The sequence below is a fragment of the Coturnix japonica genome, chromosome 2 (assembly GCF_001577835.2).
Source record: "Coturnix japonica isolate 7356 chromosome 2, Coturnix japonica 2.1, whole genome shotgun sequence".
Lineage (NCBI taxonomy): Eukaryota > Metazoa > Chordata > Aves > Galliformes > Phasianidae > Coturnix > Coturnix japonica.
The window spans coordinates 65,622,837-65,641,540 of NC_029517.1; the positions used below are offsets into that span (position 1 = coordinate 65,622,837).

The 18,704-nt window shown below is 38.9% G+C and overlaps 1 protein-coding gene and 1 long non-coding RNA gene across 3 annotated transcripts in view; one reads left to right on the plus strand and one right to left on the minus strand.

The window, feature by feature from the left end:
- Positions 1-2,187, plus strand: part of LOC116652905 — a 109,642-nt gene extending 107,455 nt beyond the window's left edge. Inside the window, exon 3 of the long non-coding RNA XR_004306109.1 lies at positions 1,058-2,187. This is a non-coding gene — a long non-coding RNA (uncharacterized LOC116652905). The remainder of the gene's footprint in view (positions 1-1,057) is intronic.
- The window catches only part of OFCC1 (orofacial cleft 1 candidate 1), a 177,832-nt gene that overhangs the window by 27,215 nt on the left and 131,913 nt on the right, over positions 1-18,704 (minus strand). The window lies entirely within an intron of this gene.

An 18,704-nucleotide genomic window follows, 5' to 3' on the forward strand; every position in this document is an offset into this window, starting at 1 on the left:
TATGATTTTGATGGGTCATGGCAGTAAAATAAATGCTGGTTTCATTGTAGAAAAGAAGGGGGAAAAGATTACGATTAAAAGAGAAAAAGTTCAGTTCAAGGAAGGAGCTTGATCTTCCTTTGCAGTCAAAACTGGCACTCCCCTCTCACTCCAACTCATCCCCATCCCAACATGCTTTTCTTCTGTCACCATAAGGCCAGAACACCAGCTGCAACCTCAGCCAAACTTACTCCAAAAGTACCTCAGTTGTACAGACATTTTCTTGTTGAGAGCTAACTCCTTCATCTTTCTGCACCAGGGCTTTGTATTTTAGATATTGCAAACATTGTAATTGCTTTTCTGGAAATGCAGAAAGCCACTGTAACAAGCAGATAAAGGGCCAAAGGTTCAGGGCAGTTTGCATAAGCCTTCAACGGGGTATGCAAACCAGTTGGGTCTGCAAAACTTGTCAGGAAACTTGAAAGATCAGGTTGTCTCCTGGGGCTCTCTGAGCATACCAAGAGCCTCTAAGCAACGTCTTCTTCCCTGCTCAAGTTAAGAAACCAGATAGCAAAAATTCTTCTGACAATAATATTTCCCACGTGTAGCACAGTCAGAAGTATTTTTAAAAAACAGCCTCCTTTGTGGTATTTCAGCAGTTCTGCCTTCATTTAAGCAGGACTCATGAAGTACATACAAAAAAGATTTTACTAAAAAAACCTAAAGAGACTGCTTGGAACTCTAACAAATGATTTATGGTTCAAGTCTTGGGTAAATGTGTGGTGTGATTTTATGTTTGGAAGAAAGATTTAGTTCACATTTGATTTCACCTCAACTGGTTTGCCCTTCCTGAATCAAAAGTAACCGCGTAACACATCCAGAAACAATTGTGTTATAGTATTAAATTTGATGTGCTTGGTTTGGAGAAAAATGGTTTAGTGCACTGTGACCAATTGTCTGTTATAATGAATCTTATTATTAAAGGAGCGCATTTTTATATCCTTATTTTTCTGTCCTTGGAAGATAGCAGAGTTCAGCATGCGATAAACATGTACGTTGCATTTTCCTTTCCACACAGGACAGATTTCAACTTCTGAACCAGCAGTCAACAAAGATTCCCCCAGCTGCTGGGGAAAAAAGTAAGTATTTATGAAGAAAGGCATAATAAGATCAGAGGGAAACCTGTCATAAAAATGCACATTGCATAATACATGATGGATCAGTTCTATTATTTAACTTTTGCATAGATATAACAATACAGAGATATGCTAACCATCATAGTCAGCATTAATTTACAGTGGGAAAAATAATTAGAATCTCACTTTTTCTGAAGAATGGAGTGAAAATGTAAACAATGCTTCCCTCCAGGCAAGTGCTTTATCAAGTTGACAGATGCATTTGAATTTCCATGGGTGGGGGACATAATAGGTTATTTATGTGTCATTTTAATAGAAAGGCCCAACCATCAAGATGGACAGGAGACTTTATCAGTACTGCTGTTTGCAACTAATCCACCAATTTAATACCCCATGAAAATACCTGCAACAAAACCTGAACATTTTTCTTTTCCATTCCATTATAGGCAAATCAATGTGGGTGCTATTCATCTCAACTCTTTGTCTCAGCAGGTGCCCACCACACAGAGCTCCTCACAACACAGGTGCATTGGCATAGCTGCATAAACATACAGGTATTGATGTCTGACGCAATCAGTGAATCTAAGGCAGGATCACTTAGACCTTTAATTCACTCTCAAACATCAGTAAGACAGTGGGGACAAAAAGCTGGTTGCTTTGTTTTGGAGAGGAATGAGATAGCAACCTACGGAGTCATGGCATGGGCCCTTGCTGGAAGTTCCTTTCAGTCAAGACATCTGTACAGTCTGCTTTACTTTCCTCTCATTGCCTGAACCTTCCTACAACAATGACAGCTACTGCATGAGCCAAAGTCACGGGCATCTTGCACTTAATGCTGTGTTTTCTGTCTGCACTACAGTAGTGTTTCCATATTGCAGCTGTGGGCTGAGACCAGTTTTGTGCTTGGTGCCCTCGATGCAGAACAAAAGACAGTATGGTGCCACAATTTCGGTACAAACAAGGCCCAATCTTGCTACACCCCTCAAGAGCCAGGCACAACAGCAACAGATTTTTCTTGAAAACCTTCATTTTTTGGTCAAAATTAACAAATCCCTGGTCACATTGCACTGTTTCTTTTCCTGAGTGGATGTAACATACATATATACACAAACATATGCGTACATTATCGTTAATATTTATAAAAAGAATTCTTAATTATTATTCTGGTAATACTAGCAGACAGCAGCAGACTTTTTAACGCTGAAAAAAAATATCCAGCACAACTTTTTAAAGTTTTCAATTATTCCAAATGTATTTCAAATAAACACTCTAATTCGCACAAAGACTGTCAAAGACTGTCCTTGGTGGTGGATTAGCCACGAGGCAGGAAAAAGGCATGCTGCTACCATATGTAATGGCCCTATTTACACAGATTTGCCATGAACAAGGTGATGAAAAGCATACTCAAGTCACACCCTCTCATGCATTAGCTGTGTTTAATGCTGTTATTTCTAGGCCTGTGTTGGATAAGAGATCCATTGACTCATCTGACCTAAAGTAAATTTGGTAACCATAATATATTTTTCCTCCCTCCTTCATATTTTCCCTCTGCACCAGGACATGTAGTTGAACCTCAGACCCAGCATAAAGAGAGACTTCAGATTCAAGGCAGCAGAGGGTTTGCTTGTTGCACTCACCTGTTCTCTGTGCACGCGAACAAGAGATATCTGCAACATGTAAGCATTCCACTCCCATGGATACTCACTGCAGCATCAGCTTGTAGGAAAACCTTTCAAAAACTCAGAACTGCAGTTCAAAAACAGAGCAGCTGATTAAGGTTGCTGCTGTGGGGACAAATCATCTGTGATAGCCCTGTCTTGTGGGAGTCATTCAGGAGCCAGGCTGTAGGCCAGATGAAATTCCCTGAAGTAAGAGAAGGGAGCCCTGGGAAAGATACCATCAACTGGCATCTCTTGAGTGATTCACAAACAACCCATAACCCATGGAGTGAGAGTCTCACTTCATAATGTGAAAGCACCTTACAGATCACCCATATATCGCCATGAGAAGTCCATCGGGAGCTATGAATGGTATAGCATGAGAAAGAAACCCAAAGAAATTACTTAGCCTGGTCTTTAATTAATCTATTAAACAGCAGCTCAGTCTATGCAGAAAACCACAATAGTAAAGACACCACAGCAGGATGTCGGGTTAGCAACATGAACAAAACTGGAAGTCTAAATTCTAACAAAATCTTATATCACTGTTTATTTTTTGCTCCTTTGGATCATGACTCCTTCCACAAGATATGTAAGGAATGTGAGCAGCGTGTCAGCACACCATCCTCATTACATCAGACAGCAGATACTGAAAAGCAAGATGACTATTTACTTCCTAATGATTTTGATTCAATTTTAATAGCTTAACAGGTGACGGGTTCCTTCTCAACTCAGAACTAATGAGAGGTGTTGTCATTTTCTACCACATTTTTGTTATGCGGTAAAAACACTAAAAAAAAATGAAAAATACTTTGATCTCAATGAATGTATGTCCATCCAGATCATGCTAAATGGAAGAATAATTGTAAAAGATAGCACCTGTAATGAAGATGTTTCTATTCAAAGGGGCAAACTATCAACAACACAGCTCTAAAATATAGGCAGAATTTCTTTTCAGCTCTAAGTAAACATGCCTCTTGCACTGGGAGCTGTATCATTATATAAACTCTACTAAAATGTACGCTCTATATTAATTTAGATAGTGTATCAAATCAATTCCATAATTCATTAAAAACTACTCTGTTTTTCGCTTTGGGTCTGTCTGATGTTTTGATGCTGATGTGCCTTCTCTGATAATGCTGCACTGATGTAAAATTAGAGTAAGTGAAAGCAGCACAGAAATGAATCATACCCACATATCCATTGTTATTTAACTGTAACCAGAACATTTCCCCAAGTTAGCAGAACAACATATCAATCAAAAGAATGCTAAACATAGAAAAAAAGACACCAACCAAATCATTTCAGTATTCAAGAATAAAAGGTACAAGTATACCCAAGAACAGTTTAATGCCTTCTTAAGTCAGCAGTTACAAAAAAAACCTTAGCCAATACTTTTCATAGACTGCAAGAACCAAAGAAAAAAGCTGATTTCTGTGTGCTGATTGCCTAAACTCGATCCAGCTGACAGCCCCAGTTTTTTGATATATGTGGAAGTACGAGCTCCCAACCAGAAGGAACATTCTGTACTATTTCTCAGCACTCTGCTGGTTCCTTTTTTCATTACATGTCTTATGGGGATGGTCAGACCCATGCAAATAAAATCCCAAAACACCCAGCACACATCTGCAATTTCAAGTGCTTTCTGATGGTTTGGTTTTAAAGATGCATTAGGCCATTTATGGAAACAGTGCCAAAAAACTGTTGACTTCAAAAGCTAAAACACAGAGAAAATGGGAACTCTTCAGTGTTTTTGCAGTGTTAAAATATATTGTGAGGTAAATAATTGAGAAAAAAATATTTTGAAATCTCTTGGGTAGTAAGGTGAGGAAGTGATACTTATGAATCCTTGATAATTCACATTATGGATACCTTTTTCATGGTTACAGGAGGATCAGTAATCTTGCTCAGCTCTTCCTGTTATTCGACCTGTTTGCAGATGACTGTACCATATATTTCTAGTTATCATTAAGAATTGAAGAACAGGCTATGATAGTGAAGAACCACTGATTAAGAGTGTCATTCTGTCTGCCCAGACTATTTGTCGTCTTAAAGCAGGAACAGCACTAGGTGCAAAGAAAGCAGGTGGGTGCCAGTTAGATCAAGAGATGTTTTTCTTCTCTGTTTCATCTGCAGCAAAGCCCCAACAAGCCAGGCTGGTGGCTGCTGCTGCAAACAAGAGCAAAGGTGCTCCACCCAGAAGCAGAAACTACCCATGCCAGAGCCTATTCCTTTGGCAGCACCATCCCATTTTACCTCTGCTGCAAAGAAATCCCAGCTTCAACACACATGGACATGGACTGATGATAGAGTCTTTTACACAGGAAATGGTTAACGCAATCCAGTATTACTGTGTACCATTTGGTACCTGGGAACTGGAGCTACCTTGAAATCTACAGTGTGATGTAATCTCTTCCACAACCCATTTTCATTTCAAGGGATAGCACTAGTATTTGTGAAATAAATGGCCTCTCCAACTTCCAGCACAACTGACTTTATATGTACAATAATTCATTGAAATACAATGTCTAGAAATACTACTTTAATCTTCTGTGCTTCAAAATATTACAGCTCTATTTTCTAAAAAGTCAATCTTGCTATGCTTGTACTTTCTTTACACCTTGTTTGGACCCCACAAATACAGTCTGTGTGTAATATATGACTCTATACTGATACACTTATCTACCTATGACTTTCAAGGATAGTGCTATCTATTCATATTAAAAGCTTTCACCTGCACACCAAAGTCTTTTGTTTCTAATACTCAAACATGCATAAGAAACAGTGTTGCCAGCAAGAATAGGGAAGTGATTGTCCCCCTGTACTCAGCACTGTTGAGGCCACAACTCGAGTTCTGTTTCCAGTTTTGGACCCCTCAGTGCAAGGAAGACACTGAGGCTTTGGAACATGTTCAAAAGACAGCAAGAAAGCTGGCGAGGGGTCTGGAGCACAGACCATATGAGGAGCGGCTGAAGGAGCTGGGATTGTTCAGCCTGGAGAAGAAGAGGCTCGGAGAAGACCTTATTGCTCTCTCTACAACTACCTGAAGGGAGGTTACTGTGAGCCAATACCTGACAGAAGAAGAAAAAAAAAAACAAAACAAAACAAAAAAAAACAACCTATATTTATTTCATGGCTAACATAGAAGCTGCATTAAGCTCAATTTCTGTACTGGTTAATAAAGGGGGGAAGGGATGGAGGGAAGGAGGGAAAGAAGGATAGAGGGAGAGAAAGGGAGAGAAGGAGGAAGGTGGGCAGGAAGGAGGCATGGTGTAAATTTAGTACAAATCTCATGAAAAGTTTAGACAGCATATGACATTCAACTATCGATCAAATTGCTTGATCTTTCTTTTTCAGGTAAAGGTGTGAAAAGTTGCAAAGAATAAGGAAAAACTCATTAAACTGGTATGTTCTGGTATGTCTAAATCAGCCATGCTGTTTTAGAAACCAAGGCAAATAAACAACATTACAGTAGTGTTTCCAAAAAGTCATGTTTGCAATTTAAAATACCCATAGGGAAGATCTGACTTACACGACCAACACTTAATGTACTGTACGTGATAAGATGACGCGCGCAGTTTTGAAACTTGGCAGTATTTCAGAATAAGGATACTTTACTGGCCATTAAGAATTTTGGAGTGATATATTCATAAATGTCTGCAGTTGAGTTCTTGAGTGATTATAGTTATAAAAGTGTATTCTCATGTAAACCTAGGATATTTTGCTGCTCTGCAAAAGGAAACTGTAAGGACTAACAAATGAGTTATCTTTTTGCTTGTGCTAATATCACACCAAACACACAACTTGAGTTTGCTTTCTGTTAGTAAATGCAAATGAATGGAAACTGCCACAGATCTACAGGGGTGCAAATGATACAAGAATTGAGATTTCAGTTTTGTCAAGGCCCTTGAGGGGTCTGAGTGTGTGAGTGGGAGCAGCAGGGGGATAAGCAGCATGACCATTAGGCTGAAATATCTTAGCATGCTTTAATGTATCTAAATAATCTCATACAGGGAAATCAAACCAAAAAGGCAGGCAACAATGAGCAATTATACTTTCAGCTTTCTGCTGGTGAGGTTTAAATAATACATTAAAATTTGGGGTTGTTGGGTTTTATGCTTTTGTCTGGGGAAGACTTTTAGACATGTGTGCGTACTTTCCAAAGGAACTGGTACTGTCCTGCAGCTGTTTGATATTAGAAGTAAGACCTACCAGCCTTCAAACCTCACATTAGAAACAGACCTTTGGCCAAGTTGTGTCTTCATTTAGACCTTGGCAACCCTGCTTACATCAGTGGGGGTAATTTGACCTCTCATTTGAATAATGTACTGCAGTGATATGGTTCTGGTTTATATTTTCTACGATCGTTCCAGCTGAAAATCAACAACTCCCTGGACTGTGTGTGAGATGAAAATACCTTCCAGAGGTAGCAGTGCAGACATGGGAATCATGTCTGATCTGGCCAACTGTGTAGCAGGGACAGGTGACAGCACTGTGCCACTCTAGCCACAAAAAATATCTGCCTCATGCCTCTCTTTATAACTTTGCACTGAGAGGATCAGAAAAGATAAGCAGGTGATGGTAAGGCAGCACGAATTCTTGGAGCAATGAGCTTCTTGGCATAGACAAGTTATATGTGCATCCTTAGGAACAATAAATTTCTCCTCCCTCCCTTCCTCTCTCAATTCCTCTCTCCTCTCTCTCTCCAGCCACAGAGAAGTTCTGAAGTGTGCAAAATTCAGCACAGATTGGAGAAAACTTCCAGTTAAATGAACTACATTACAATAGGATTAGCTTGAACATAAACATGCTTTAGTAATCCACTTAAGGCATATATTAGTTGGCTGAATTGTTATTATTCTGAATTTAAGGAGTTTACAAAAATGGTTGGTTACACATTGAGTATCTGAAATAAATTTTACTCACTTATTAAAAAAAAAAAAGTATTGGAGCCTCTCAGGAAACAAGTAAAAGCCTATGACCTATGGTAACTTTCATCCACATTTGCTTAACACAGTTATGAAAAACAAAATTATCATGAGGTTGAAAATGTGAAAAAATACTGTGAGCTCTGTTTATTTGTGTTGGTTTGTTTGTTTTATAAAGCATCTTCTTGCCCAATTGCAGTGATAATGATTCTCAAAAAAGCTTGGGCTGGAAATCTGAGTCCTAAGCTTTTAAGTCAGAGTCTTTGCCTGGCTACACATCAACCAAAAAATGGAACAACAAACTCCAGTCGTGATGATGCCACATCACCACAAAAACAGAATGAATGCATTTGAACTGCAGCATCTTTGCCTCATTCAAGAATTTCCATTAGGTTTTGTTTAAACTGTACAACCTTCTTTGTGCAAGCAGAAAAGAAAAAGGCTTTCTTTTCTGAAAATAAAGAAAAACAAAACAAAACAAACTTTTAAAGCCAAAACATTTAGCTTAATCCATCTTTAAATCCTATTACACATTCAACGAATGACAATAGTAACCCTTAGTGGTCAGAGATGAAGCAATACACTGCAGAACAAGCAGTGTCTCCTCATGGTTAGGGCACTGTCAGGTTTGAAAATCACAAATTCCTCTCTTTGTGCACTCAGGCATTTATACACAAATCTGGCACATCATTATACTCGTGGCAAAGTGTTGTCAGGATGCCAGAATAACATAAATGAGAGTCAGACCCCAGACATATAAAACAGACACATTTACTTGCACCATCACCAGCACAAAAGTAAAGAGGTTTGGGGTGGGTTTCTTTGGTAAATTTGCCTCATTTATTTTTGTGGTGTTTTGCATTCATCTTGGACAATGAAACAGAAACTTACTGGCATTTCTATTAAATAAAAATGAACTAAGTTATGACTTGCGTCTAACTGCATACCCCTCTGCAGTGCCTCCAGCCTCCCACTTTTGGGGGTGGATTTCTGTCCTTCCCTCTTAGATACCCAGATGTAACCAGTAAAGACGACTCATGAGTACTCACAGTGCCTCAGCAAGGTGCTGCATTGGGCACTGCAGAAGAATGTTATATTTACGCAAGGATGCTGCTTTTGTCATTTGGTTTTGAAGCTTTTTGTTTGTTGTTTGTCACTGCTGTTAATCTTTCTCTTCTCTGACCCCTCAAAATCTCATCCTGTTTGTGCTCGTTTTCATCACAAATATACATTGGAGCTATCCAGTGGGTTGATTCCAAGTATTTAACACTGCATACAGAGAGATTAACACCAACGAGACACTGCAATAAATGTAAATACTGCCCCCATATTATTTAAAGGCTGATTATTGCTCCTTAGGCTGGATGCATTCATGAGCGACAAGAATCTTGCTACACATGCCCACATTTCTGAGTGTAAATGTGGCAAGAGGAAATTGAGGGTAAAGGCTCCAAAACAGTCATAATGTGCTGTGATTTCATTCTCACTCACACACATGTGTTTATACTTCTACTTGTAAAAACCCAACAAGAAAATATTTTAAATATTTCACTATTCCTGGGCCTCCTTTGCTTTTACTCACACAGTGTAGCATCCAACTGTACGCCTCGAGCGGTTTTGCAAGAACCTCCATGGCAAGAAAGCCACAAAGCATTGCCTGTGCAGATCCCTGTGACCTGTGGTCTCTGCTTCGACAAAGCTAAGGGCCTCTATGGCTTGAAGTGGCCGTTTCAACCTTCTGTCAAGCTTTTTTGGTAGACTTTCAGCAGGTCTGCTCTCCCCACACTGGTTAAAGCACTGTCTCAGTTAGTGGCCAGTTTACAGCCTCTTCCTAGCAGCAGTTCCCAGACCTGTGGAGCAGATTTCTTCTTTCAAAGCACTTGCTCCAGCTGCCTGAGCCTCCACCCTCCCACTTTTGGGGGTGGATTTCTGTTCTTCCCACTTAGATACCCAGATGTAACCAGTGAAGACAACTCACGAATACTCACACTGCTTCTTTTTAGATGAGCGCTACCCTGTGCCACAGAAGGCACATCAGCCATTGGTATGTCTATTTCCTTTGAAGAATGCTTCTCAAATGATGCCCCAATCTCACCTGCTTCAGCACACCCGTACAGATCTGGCACCATCATGGAGACAGCAGGAATGGCCAAGAGAAGGCAATCGTGGTACCAGGAAAGGAGACCTAAGTCAGGAGAAGGCATAGATTCTATGGGAACTGGCATCAAATTTACTTTAGAAGAAAGCAGTAATGGAATAGGCTACAGTGCTATTAAGAAGCCATTTTTAAAGACATTGACTCTGGACTTTTTCCCATGTCAAAAGTTTTTTGTCACTGGGACAAGCAGTGAGGTTTTGAGGCCACCACAGACAGACATTTTCAAACCGAGGACAAAGCCAGCAGCAAGCAGCATAAGACCACCCCATAGAAGAAGGCCTTGAGGCTGTATGTAACGATGCTGATCTAAATGTAGTGCTGCTGTTTGAACAGAAGAGATAATCAGCAAGGTCTGCTGCATCCTCCAGGCTGCAGCTGGAATATCTGAGGGAGGTTCTGCAGTTCTTATCCTATAGAAACACATGATGAATTGTGCAGAGCTCTCCATAGGTTATATTAGAGTCATATCTACCTACAGAGTCAAAGGCACTCACTGTATGTTACTATGGGAGTCTGCATAAATGCAGTGTGACTTGAACGTGGAGTAGGACAACATTTTTTTTATTGAGGAAAGATTCCCATCTGTTTCAAACACTAATAGTTATATGAACCACCTCAAAAGCCATTGTGAAAGACACTAGTTCTTAAACAGCAAATCAGCTAACATTTTCCAAGATGTTGTTCAAGCTGCAGTACACACTGCTTCCAACAGTGCTATTTATAAAGCAGTAATGAAAGGAATTACTCTATAAACCTTTCCTTAACAGCAGGAGGTCTAAAGCTCCCAGGTTCACAAGCCTTTAGTTTATTTGAAGCCCATCAGACTTCAGCAAAGAGGAACTAATCAAGAGAAAGAGTAATCCTTAAAAAAAAAAAAAAAAAAAAGCTTAAAAAAAAGCTTAAAAAAAAGCTTAACAAGACATTATCAAGTGTGGTAGTGTAGTTTTTTCTCTATCTACTTTGACTTCGAAAGAGACAGAAAACAGCTTTCTACCTATACCATATTATTTCCTACTTGTTAAATGGAAACGCAAAACCCAAATGTGCTCAGTAAAGCTAAAATGAGCATCCTTCTTTGTGAGCTAGTGAAGTAAGGATCCAGTTGACAAGCTTGCTCTCTCAGGCAAGACCCATTAGTACAAAAGGGCAGTTATCTGGGCAAAAGTCTAAACTACAGGTCCTAAGTGGGTAATCTCAGCTGCAAAAGAAAACAAAGCTGAGAAGGTTTTTATGCCATGATGGAGTTCAAGCTCCAGGCCTGCAGGCTAGCACTACTTGGAGTGTTTCTGATGGGATAATTTTCTATGCAGAAAGACTGATTTGTCAAAGAATTACTCCTGTCATGACCAGTGTGCCAATTTCAATGGCTGTTCATCTGGCAGGAGCTGTAGAACTTTCTGAGATGTTTAAACTGACCAGCTGAAATTTCCTATTTAAAATAACCCTTCCTGATGACTCTACCCAGGCAAATGGCCCAGAAGGCCTAATGGGCTGCTGTGGCCTGGGTAAGGCCTATGGGGATATACAGCTCCACAAGGTGCCCTTTCCTTTATCTTGTCATTCTGGGGACATTTGGTCCTTTTACTTTAGTATAGCACTTTTTTTTTCTTTTTTTTTTTTAATATGCTGATATTTGTGTCACTGCATGAATGATGCACATTTGGGACCATACTCAAGGAGCCTGATATGTAAATAAGGCCCTGCATCTAGCCAGTGGAGGAAGATGAACACATCAGAAGATCCCAGTGCTGCTAGGCACAGAGGGAGATATCCAAAGGCAGCAGGAGGCTCTAGGATTCTTGTGGACAGCATATTGTCTGAACTGTTCTCAATAGCACCAAGATGTAGGATCAAAGTTTGGCTTCATTCAGAGTGTGCCAAAGGTAGAAGCTGGTCTCCTTCTCTCTAGGTCATCTTGCTATATCCCCCATGAAAAGTTCAGGATTCTATTTCAGAAATGTTGATTATTAAAATTAGCTCTGTTTTGGACAGAACTGAGAAAGTTTTGAAACAATATGCCTAAGAAACCTTTTGTGCTTATATGTTACCTGAATGGCATAAATATCCCACTCTGACCACCTGACCTGCCAGATTTGCCATTAATATTAATGCTCATATCCTTGTACATATAACTCCCATTTAACTGTTTAGGGTAATATTTTGCAAGATGAAAAGCACAGCTTTCAAAATACATGAAAAATCCAGAGGATGTGACCACATTTCACAGGTCAGTGGTCGGGATAGTAGGAGCTGCTGAAGGGGAGCAGAAGGAACACACTTGCTCAGGGGCATTTTAGCACTCTTGTGATACGATACCCATATTCATCAGCATGCAACAATCCCCTCTCCAGATGAAAAACACTACAGATCATGTTCCTAATAAAACAGTCAATTTGCCTCCTTCTCTTTTTTGTTGTTGGCAGGAATTCCTTACAACCTTACCTCCCTGGGGCATAGCTTCCTCTCCCACTTTGTGGCTCAGGAGAAAACAAGGCTGCATGCAACAACAAAGACTCGCTGGCTGGCCTCAGAGACACTTGTGCCAGATTTCAAACAGATCCTGGAAACAGTTATTATTTTAGAAGCCTTGATAATCACTAAGACAGAAAAACTGTAGTGGATGAGAAATTTACTATCCCTTCAGAGAGTTCTAGCAAATAAACTCTGGACGAGTAAGCTCTGGTGAGAGCTGTCAAGTGTCAGTAGAGGAAATCTAACTCAGCATCCAATTCTGTTCAGCTTGAAAAGGTGACTATTTCAAATCTTTAGCCAGAGCTCTGTTTTGTAGCCCATTCTGTGGTCGCACACTTTGGCATATCTAAACCAGGAGAGATGAGTGTATATAAGCATACTGAATCCTGTGAGACTATCTGTGCTCTGCCAACACTTATTTTCAGACAGAAATTTACCTGTAAAATTGGGCACAAATTATTTTGTTTCATGTTAAGACATGAAGAGGGAAGGCACATATGGGCTTAAAACAAGTGTGCATCTTTGATAAACTCACTGTGTGGACAGATACAGAGGCAAGACTTAAGCCTTTGCTGACTTTCCTATCGCTACTCTTATGTACAGCCAAGATTTGTTCAGTTTCTGCTACATCCCTCCTGTCCCATTCAGAGGGCAGGAAATTTCACTTTACCATGTGTCTTCAGTAGTCCCTGCTGCTGCTACAGGACTTTTGTATTTAAAGAAAAAAAAAATACCATTTGGTCCCAGAACATTTGAAAGTCATTACCAGAAAGCAAAATAACCAAAGCACCAGTTTTATAACATTACTCAAGTATTCTCTAATGCACTTAAATATAAAGTAATTCACTCTCTGGTAACAAACTTATGTGTGACAGTCAACAATACACTAGTAGACCCATTTCCTCTTAGGGAAAAAACCTAAAAACCCAATCTGTGAAAACATGCTGCCAATTATATATGTAGTTGGCACATACACCTCATACAATCACAAATGCAAGCTTATAACCACGTGGTGATTTAGACATAATGGAAACATTGGCAGAAACATTTGAATTACCCCAGCGGGCATCTACACTAACCTGCCCAAGCTTAGAGGATAAGTAATGCTAAAGATGTAAGAAGAAGCTGAGATAGACTCAGTAATTACAGAAGACTGAGGATTTTTAAAATCATATCATTGCCAAAAATAAATAAAAAAATTCAATACATTAAGGAGGATACATCACAAATAATTAAGCAATATTATCTTTTAAGCAGTTACACCCACCTATAACTGACAAAAATGCAATAACTTTTCCATAATACAAGTTTCTTCTTAAGCCCCATCTGTTAGCAATTACATTGTCTTTAAATCACCAGGGTTGATCTTTCATGTAACATTTCTAGTCACTATTTTAACTTTGAATGTTCTTATTATTCAGGTAAGTGGCAAATTCTAGTCAGAATCAAGCTAAGTTACTAGACTTAGAGATACTATATGCACCAATGCGTTACTTGAGTATACTCCAAGAGAATAAAGGAGAGCAGAGAATCAAAGATGTTAATACAACCATGTTTACAACACTACTCAACTACTGTACAAGAGACCTATTGGCTAATTCTATTTTGTGCAAAAATGTAGAGTCAGCTGATTTTTGTTACAAAGAATAGAAATCACCGCTGTTAAATAAGTGACTATCCTGAGGGTTTTCAGAACTGCTCACATCATACTTCATCCTCCAGGAGGAGGAGGGAGTTGCTGTATGAATTACTCTTGCAATATTTCATAAGCTAGTAAATTTTGTATGGAAATTATCCAGCTTGATGAAAATGTCTGTATTTCAAACCTCACAAGAGTCTGATTTAGAAGAGGAATAGTGCTCGTTTACTGCAGCTTCATTGAAGACAAAGATGGAGAGAACCCGAAGTGTTGAAATGTTAACATTCCAAGAAAACTAATTATCATATTTTCACTTGCAAACTTAAAATCTGCTGCTAATTAATCTCTGTGGAAAGGATGTGTATGAATCAAATTATAATGTAAGTCAGATTATATGGGATGAGATGTATAACATGCCCTGCCACTGAGAAGAAATGAAATGGATTGCTTGCACAGAAATGACAAAAAACACAAAGAGCTTGCTCTTCATTAGTGCACCAATCTGTACCAGCCAGCTGATGACAGATTCACCCCAATGGATTGTTGCAAACCACCTTGGATTTTCAAAAGTTTGCCTGTGGTCACAAATTATCTAGATGCAAGGAGAAAAAAACTACTTGACTGAGCAAACCTTGATGTGGCACTTGCAGAGTTCTGTTGTGAAAACCTCTTGAGGGCAATCAAGTGCCATTAGCACGTGTCAATAAAGCTTCCCATGAATTACTACAAAAATTACAGTTAAGTGTACTCCTCCTCCATCACTGTCCAACCTCTCTGACAAAACAGTTTGGATATCTGTTGAAGTATTGCCGAAATTAACACCTTTCTGCCAGTATAGTAATCAGAAGGATGTCAGCAGACAATTAATTTTTTCCATCTGCACTAACACCTTTATATAATTCATGTATTGATTATAGGATTAAAATGATTTGTTACCATTCAGTCCGGAAATACTATATTGTGCATATAATAGGGAGAGCAATGGAGACTTGAACAAATCAGTTCTTGAAGATGGAAACAAAATACATTTTCTAATAACAAGATAGTAAACACAGTCCTCCCTAAACAAATTCAATGGACTCTGACTACATCATTTCATCTTCAGTGTATAGCCTTATCATATATCAAGTGAAAATAAAAAATAATAATAAAAAAAAATTGCTATACATAACCTTGCATCTGCAGAATTTATCTTTTTGAAATTCTATTAATTTGTTGCCATGTGAGCTTCAGATTCAGAGCAGCTTACATATCTATTTGTTCTTTTATCCTCTTTTTATTCTGTTTCCTTAAGATAGCATACAACACGGCCTCAAGAAAGGCCTGTACAGTGTTACTCTACTCACTCAATTTTTGTTTAAGTAGTTCCACTTATCAGACATATCTACCCCAGACAAAAGAACTATCATTTTACCTCCTCTGTATCACCTTCTTTACTGCAGCAGATGAAACATGCACAAATTGTGACAAATTAATACTCAACTGTTGTGAGATTTTAATGGCATACCTGGATATAGCCAGAACTGGCCATACCAAATGCATCAGCCCTCCTTTTTCCTATTCACCTCCCTGTCTGTGAACTAAATATTCTAAAAGAACAGCAAGTAAAGTGCTTCAGAGCCATCTAGTCAATTTGATCCTGTACAGTTCAAGAAAGGCCACAAAGTTCCATAGAGAATTAGTATTATTTTAAACCTAAGAGACCACGGAATGCTACACTCTATTTCTGACCTTACATTTTGCTTTATTTTTTCTAACATTCTCTCAGTGGGCTGAGCTTTCCCTCTGCTCATCTCATGACTTTCAACCATCATTCAATATTCAAAAAATATAGACTCTGCCTTCAGTAATTTACCCCAGATGAGAATCTGACACTAAATACACAGATCACAAAGAAGTTCAGTGAGACGTGGCCCTGTTTCCTCCCTTCTCCTTTGCTTACACAGATAGACAGAAATGGTGGCTCTAATGAAGTCAGTGTTGACTGCAAACCAGTGAAGTTTCCCCTCCAACAATTTCTGTAGCAGAGAGATTATTATTTCTTATTACCTAGATTGTCATCTCTATCTGCTGTGCTGAACAGTCCCAGAGTAGCAGAGTTTAGTGGTACTAGTTAAAACAGCTGTGCATTATCCCAGATAAATCTAATGGTTTATTCACACTGGCTAAAAGATCAAATCCCACATTACTGCTAATATTTCTGCATATGCTCAAAACTGGCTTTACTGCTTCTTACTGATCTCCTATAGTACTCTCAGAGCACAAAAAAATAACCACTTCTTTTTGATTCTGGGTAAAATCCAAGTTGCTGGAAACACTGTGTGGAAATCTCCAGTGAGTGGTTTCAGAAAGTTTTACAGTATGGGTTATGCTTCGGAAAAAGCTTGACCATGAACTCACAGATTGTTAGGATTTCCAAGGATCACCGGAACTAATCTGGGGGAAAGAAACCGCAAGCCACAATTATAAGGTCTTATCTTTCACCGCAGCCATCTGTTGTTTTTAAAGACATTAAATCTCATATACACAGGGTATGAGATAGAACTTAAATATATACGGTATAATTGATCATCAGAAAGATGTAAAGAGAAGAGGGGGATAATACAAAGAAAATTAACACTTTCTATTCTTTTGCTCTCTCAAGGTGTTTTCATTCATCCATTTGCAGCACAGTGATCTCTTAACTTGATGATATCATCTTTAATTTGTTAAGAGGAGCGCTCTCTTAGTGCAACTAGAAGTAACATGATCGTGTAATTCTTTTCCTATCATCTTCTCTTACCTGGCATCTCTGTCTGATTCCATTTCCTTAGTACCATCGTGCCTTCTTCACAAATTCTGAGACAACTTTCCTTTTCTCCTTTTATCAACTTGTGCTTTGCTGACTTTCCTGTTAGAGTCCTGCAGTTGTGAACTATGCTAGTATTCTTTCCAGCTCTTCCTATCTTTCCTCTATCTAACTACCATTATTGCCCAAAATAACCAACATCCCTGCTATTTTTCATGTGTCTTTTAGAAATTAAGTTTCCTGAAAGGCAATGGAAACATTTCGACTTGTGTCCAAGGGAAAAATTTACCCTGCAACTTCAGATATATCAAATTCAGATCTATTTGATTCATGATCAGACATCCTTGCCCAACATTTGGCCCAGTCTCACTATGCATTCCTACATATCAGTTTGTCCCCAAATCAGGGAAGCAATCCACTCAGAATAGCACTCAACCTTCAAACAGAAAACACACTAATTGTCCTCCTAGCATATTCAGTAGCTATATGGAGACTTGTGAGGCTTCATCCAACAGAATGAAAGGTTCACCTCCTTGCGCTGAATGTGTTTAAGCGCTTACACTCTGTCAGATCAGCAGTTCTTGCAGCGCTAGCATGTCCAATGCTGGTTTCCTCTCTGCTACTACTGATACCACTAGCAAGGGCAGGATTTTGCCCTCAACTATTCACAAGTAATTAATGCATTATTGAACAGGAATAAATAGATAGCAATTAAATAACAAGTATTAATGACTTATTTATTAACATATTAATAGTTGGCCTGAGAGTAATAAATGCAAATTACTGTAAAGTGGTACCAAAAATTGTGTCGATAATAGGCCCTGAAGTAATCTTGTGTGTTCAAGATAATTACAAATATATTTTCCTTTCAAAAAACTACTGCCGGGTAATTTTTTATGGTTTGCCATAATATCATTTTAGAATTAGAAAATGAGCCCGAGTCTCATTAAAATAATTTTGCAGTGCATCAGGCTTTACTTGAACTGTAAGTTTCACATTATCTTTTTGCCTGTAGAGCTTGCATTTTTTCAGAAAGCTACTCTATGTGCAGTGTTTTTGAGTCCATGCTTGGTACGCTAATGGTGTCATTTCAGCTTAGTGCTTGTCTAACATGTCTTGTTAAGAAAGTCCTACAAAAAAAGGGGTGCAAAAAAGTCCTATTGCAAGAAGGGGTGGTACCTTGAGGTCTAAATCCCATAAAAACAGACAATTTTTTTCATACTCCTGCTAGATTAGATCAAAATGGTGCATTCAGCATCATACATCTAACAACTAATCCAGTCATGACAGAACCAGCCTTGGTCAGAACCTGTTTCACTAGAGATACTTTCTTTTTTTCTTTTTCTTATCCTTTCATTATTTTCCTCATATCTGGCTGGGTAAAAGAAACTCCCCACTTTATACATTCACTTAGTTTACTTTGGGAAAGTGACTGCTTGATGAGAACAGTGAGATATTGTCACATTAGGAACATCTACCAGCAGGAAAAAAGTTATACTGAAATCCTGATCTCAATGGTGGGTCAATGGATTACTATTTATTCTTGGCCCTGGTATCCCCAGATACAGGATCTGACACACAGTTAACGTATGCCTACCTCCATAAAGCTCTGTAAATGGTCACATTCATCTCTCTATTACAGGTTGAAGGGTGGGAGCTCATGCTTCCCCCTTCTAGAAGGTTCATGGGACACTGTTTCTACAAATGCTTCTGCCTGAATTTGTAGGTGGCATTTTTACTTCTTTGCAGCCTGCCTCATTAAATACATTGTAAATGACTTCTTCCAAAATAATCAAGTGTGTTTCTGTGCTGTACCAGGCTCTGGTGGCTCCTCTCTCCCCACAGTGCATTCCAGACTGCTGCGTAAATGTGATTGTGGCCATGTAATCTGTGTACCTGGAAATATAATTCGTTTTGTTGCTAATGAAGGTCCTACGGCACAAATT